The sequence below is a fragment of the Mus pahari genome, chromosome 5 (genome assembly GCF_900095145.1).
Source record: "Mus pahari chromosome 5, PAHARI_EIJ_v1.1, whole genome shotgun sequence".
Lineage (NCBI taxonomy): Eukaryota > Metazoa > Chordata > Mammalia > Rodentia > Muridae > Mus > Mus pahari.
Genome location: NC_034594.1, coordinates 864862 through 870540, shown reverse-complemented (window position 1 = coordinate 870540; position 5679 = coordinate 864862). Strand labels below are relative to the sequence as shown.

General features: G+C 41.5%; 1 pseudogene; it reads right to left on the bottom strand.

The window, feature by feature from the left end:
• Nucleotides 1-2487: 2487 nt before the first annotated feature.
• LOC110322483 lies at nucleotides 2488-4359 on the bottom strand (annotated as a pseudogene).
• Nucleotides 4360-5679: the final 1320 nt, after the last annotated feature.

Below are 5679 nucleotides of genomic sequence, written 5' to 3'. Positions count from 1 at the left end.
TTGGGGGACCTGCATGAAGACCAAGCTGCACATTTGTCACACATGTGCAGAGGGCCTTGGTCCAACCCAATTATTTTATTTATTTATTTGGTTTTAGTTTTTTGTTTTGTTTTATTCTATTATTTATTTATTTTATTGGATATTTTATGTATTCACATTTCAAATGTTATCCCCTTTCCCAGTTTCCCCTCCAGAAACCTCCTCTCCCATCCCCCTCCTCCTGCTTCTATGGCGATGTCTCTCTCCCCCCTCTCCCCCCCCCGCCGCCCACCTACTCACTCTCAACTCACTACCCTGGCATTCCCCTACACTGGAAAATTGAGCCTTCACAGGAGCAAGGGCTTCTCCTTCTATTGATGCCAGACAATGCCATTCTCTTCTACATATGCGGCTGGAGTCAGGTGTCCCTTTATGTGTAGGTTTTTTTGGTTTTTCAAGACAGGGTATTTCTGTGTAGCTTTGGCTGTCCTGGAACTCACTCTGTAGACCAGGCTGACTTTGAATTAACAAAGATGCACCTGCCTTTGCCTTCCAAGTGCTGAGATTAAACAAATGTACCAACATCACCGGTCCTCAATCATACATCATCATCATCATCATTATTATTATTAATTGCTATTAATAATAATAACTTTTTATTATTGGAGACAAGTTCTCCTCTGAACCTGATGGTAGCTATTTTGGTTGGGCCCATTGGCCAGTGAACCCCATGATATATCTGTTTCCACTTCCCTAACACTATGATAGTAGTCATGTGTGGCTATATCAGCTTACATGTGGATGATGAGAGTGTAAACTCACGTACGTCATCTTGCTTTCACAGCAAACTCTGTCAGATATTGAGTCATTTCCCAAGCTTTGTATTGAAAACTTTTATGTCTATAGCATATACAGATATACTAACTTAACATTTTAAAAATGTATATGTATTTTACTGAGAGGGTATTGGAGCATGTGTGGGCAAGGAGGGCAGAGAGCAGTCTCAGGTGTTAGAAATATCATCTAGTACTTCTAGATAAAGACATAGAGTTCATCAACTAGGTTGGACTGGCTAAGTAAGCCCCAAGGATCCTCCTTTCTTTGTGCAACTTTCTTTGTGCTAAGAGTATCATGGTGTACTACTGTGCCTAACTTTTTTTTTTTTTGAGTGTGTTGGAGATTGAAAAGAGGATCTCTGGATTATCTCCTTATGGACTGGACGGTCGTCCTAGCCCTAATAGCTATTTATACATTTTGTAAATGCTTGCACCACCAACTTTAAACTTTGAAATAGTAATTATGTTTGTGTTACAGTACTGGTTTCTAATTGTGTTAACAGAACAATGTTTCCTTAATGGACACAGAAAATGTGGTTCATTTACACAATGGAATACTACAAAAATGGACCTAGCATGACCACACTCTAGAAGATCCAACAAGCAGCTGAAAGAGTCAGATACAGATATTTGCACCCAACCAATGGACAGAAGCTGCTGACCCCTGTGGTTGAATTAGGGAAAGGCTGAAAGAAGCTGAGGGAGAAGGGAGATCCTGTAGGAGGACCAGTAGTCTCAACCTGCACTCCCGAGATTTCTCAGAAACTGGACCACCAACCAGGCAGCATACACCAGCTGATATGAAGCCTCCAACATACATACAGCAGAGGACTGTCAGGCCTGGGTTCAATCAGGGATAATGCCCCTAACCCTCAAGAGACTGGAGGTCCCAGGGAGTTTAGAGGTCAGTGGGGTGGGGGCTGGGAGGTGGAGACATCCTTGTGAAGACAGGAGAGTAGGGAGGAGGTATGAGATGGGAAACAGTCGGAGAGTGGACTGGGTGGCAGGGGGCGAGGTAAAATCTAGAGTGTAAATAAATAAATAAATAAATAAATGAATAAATGAAAGTGACTTAATAATAGATGTAGAAGTGAAGACTTTGTATGAGTTCCTGGTTCCATGTCATTTGTAGGCTGAATACTCTGATAGTGGTGCTCTACTGTCTATTTAAATTCATAGATTTTTGGACTTGAAATTTTTATTTCATTTGTCTTTTACAAAAGAAACTGTATGTTGATAATATACTCTGGACTGGCATCTTACTCATAATTTCTCTCTCAAATGCACAAATGCTGGGATTACGTGGGTGTGTGCCACGGCATCTGGCTTTTACAGCATAGAGAAAGCAAAGCAAAACACAACATGGAAGTGACCCAAACCCTATCAAATTGTACTCTTGGGTGTACTATACACAGCATGTTTCATGAAACAGCCTTCTGTTTCATGGCTAGCCTGGGTGGATGAAGGCAAATATCATCGATCAATGTCTAAACAGTGGAAATAAACAAAAATAAACAAGACCAACCCTGATAATTCAAACTTTGTGTCCTGACCTGGCTTTGCTGAACATCATTCTTTCTTATCCTAACTTCAGGTTCCAAATTTGCTTTTATGATTATTTTTATGTTTTTTGAAAATGTTAGTATTTAATTAACCTTCTGGGTGGGTGGTTTCAAGCCACTAGGCTACAGACACCTCCAACAAGCTTAGTCTTCTTTTCAGCTCCTCTATGGAAGAATTTGGCCTTCACAGTCATAGGCTGCTTAGGGAGCGCTACCTTCCCCTGAACTTTGTAGTAGCCTGATCAAAAAAACCCATCACCTCCAGTTTTAATTTTTGCAGCATTGACCCATGTCTGTTTGCTGATCAGTGTCCACAATTTATCCAGGTTGACAGTTGGGCAGAAGCTCTGGTTCCTCTTTAAGTGGTAATGCCTCATACCAACTTTCCCGAAGTCAATTCTTGATCTTAGAGCATAAGCCATTGGTGTTCTGTTCAGGAAATTTCCCCCTATGCCAACGTGCTCGAGGCTCTTCCCCACTTTCTTTTTTATTAGCTTTAGTACTTGGTTTAATGTGGAGGTCCTTGACCCACTTAGACTTGAGCTTTATGCAAGGAGATAAGAATGGATCGATTTGCATTCTTCGACATGCTAACCACCAGTTGAACCAGAACCATTTGTTGAAAATGCTGTCCTTTTTTCCCACTGGATGGTTTTGCTCCTTTGTCAAAGATCAAGTGACCATAGGCGTGTGGGTTTATTTCTGGGTCTTTAATTTTATTCCGTTGATATACCTCATGCCAGTCAGAATGGCTAAGATAAAAAACTCAGGTGACAGCAGTTGCTGGCAAGGATGTGGAAAAAGAGGAACATTCCTCCACTGCTGGTGGGTTTGCAAGCTGGTACAACTACTCTGGAAATCAGTTTGCTGGTTCTTCAGAAAACTGGACATAGTACTACTTGAGGACCCAGCAATACCACTCCTGGCATACAGCCAGAAGACGCTCTAACATATAATAAGGACACATGCTCCATGATGTTCATAGCAGCCTTATTTATAATTGCCAGAAGCTGGAAACACCCCAGTTGTCCTTCAACAGAGGAATGGATACAGAAAATGTGGTACATTTGAACAATCGAGTACTACTCAGCTATTAAAAACAATAAATTCATGAAATTCCTAGGCAAATAGATGGAACTGAAAAAATATGATACTGAATGAGATAACCCAATCACAAAAGAATACACATGGCTTGTACTGACTGTTACGTGGATATTAGCCCGAAGCTCAGATTACCCAAGATACAATTCATAGAGCACAAGGAGCTCAAGAAAAAGGAAGACCAAAGTGTGGTCCTTCTTAGAAGGAGGATCAAAATACCCATGGGAGGAGATACAGACACAAAGTCTGGAGCAGAGACTGAAGGAAAGGTCATCAGTTACCAAACCCAGACACTATTGTGGATGCCAAAAAGTGCTTGCTGACAGGAGCCTGATATAGCTATCTTCTGAGAGGCTCTGCCAGTGCTTGATAAATACAGAGGTGGATGCTCGCAGCCAACCATTGGACTGAGCACAGGGTTGCTCAATGGAGAAGCTAGAGAAAGTACCCAAGGAGCTGAAGGGGTTTAGAGCCCCATAGGAGGAACAACAATATGAACCAACCAGATCCCCCAGAGCTCTCAGGGATTAAACCACCAACCAAAGAGTACACATGATTCTAGCCCCATCCTCTAGCAGAGGTTGTCCTTGTTGGACATCAGTGGGAAGAGAGGCCCTTGGTCGTGTGAAGGCTTGATGCCTCAGTATAGGGGAATGCCAGGACAAGGAAGAGGGAGTAGGTGGGTTGGTGAGTTTTTGGAGGGGAAACCAGGAAATGAGATAACATTTGAAATGTAAATAAAGAAAATATGTAATAAAAAAGAATTTAAAACCTTAAAAAAATCAAACACAGTAATAACAAAACCCAAAGAAACAAGTTCAGCCATGGCCATGGTTCACATGGCCCTGGAGTTTCTGGGTCTTCCTCTGTCTGGATGGCATGGCGGCAGCAGAAAGGACGGAGTCCCACAGACCTTTTCAAATTTTGTTGAAATGTCCCATTTCTTAGGCTCTTGTAATATCTCAACTTCTTTTTCTCCTCCCATACTAAATTTTTTATGTTTTATTTGGGCTTGATGTTGCATATCAGGATTGCAAAACTTCTGAAAAGCATGAGTAGTTTGACGCTTGGAAGTCCGGCACTTCATGATCTAGGCAAAAGGGTCTTTCTTTCTAGTCCTTTTGTTTTTGTGATATCCTCTTTGTCCAAAGTATGGTTTTTTAATTAAATGAAGATATTGTATGTAAAGAGAAAATAAAAGGGTTTTTGTTAATTCATAGTTTCACTGTATTTTGATGAGGAAATATAGCTTGTATTTCTGTTTGTGGAAAAAAGTTAACATGTTCTTTGTACCTTAATACATGTTAAAATTTCATGAGAGATTTATGGATGGAGATGGCAAATGGTGGTCAGGGGCAACCCAATGTCCATGGTGTGGAGGTTCGTTACCATACATTAGTGATCCTTAACCTTCCCAATGCTATGAACCTTTAATATAGTTTCTCATGTTGTTGTGACCCCCAATCCTAAAACTTTGTTGTTTCTTCAGTTGTAATTTTGCTACAAGTTATGAATTGTAGATATCTGCTGGTGAAACCTGGGAAAAGGCCCTTCAACCTCCAAAGGTCTTGAGACCCCCAGTTGAGAACCACTGTCATATAGAGTGTAGTTATAGCTAAGAGAAAATTTAAGTGAGAGAAGTAGGGTGATCTAATTTATGCTATGCAGCATTGGTCAAGAGAGGTGATGGGCCACAGTCATGAAGATGTTACAGAGGGTAGGAAAAGAGTGACTGATAACAGGCAGGTTAGTGGGCACAAAATTCTGGGGGGTTATTACAACAGAGTAAATATAGCTAACAATACTATGCTGAATACTTCATAATAACCAGGAGAGACTCCACTCAGAGAAGCAGGTAGGCTAACTGTAGATCTTTATCTATTCATTCTCTGGCCTACATCCCATCCTCTAGCCTTATCCCCCACTCATACTGCAGCCTCTCCCACACCAACTCTTGCGAATCACAGATATACCCCTCAAAACTGCCTTTTTCCACTTATTCCTTTATCACAGCCCCAAACTTTAATAGGAATTCCCTGGAAGCCCACAGACCACTTCAGCCAGCAAAGCAGGCTGCACATCTTCACCTTTCCATCCATTCCTCCAAGTTCAGTCTGCTAGTCTCATTTCCAGCTCTGTCACAGACCATCCCTGCTCCTTCTCCTCACTCTCAGCCCCGATTTCCAGGACACCAAGCAGAT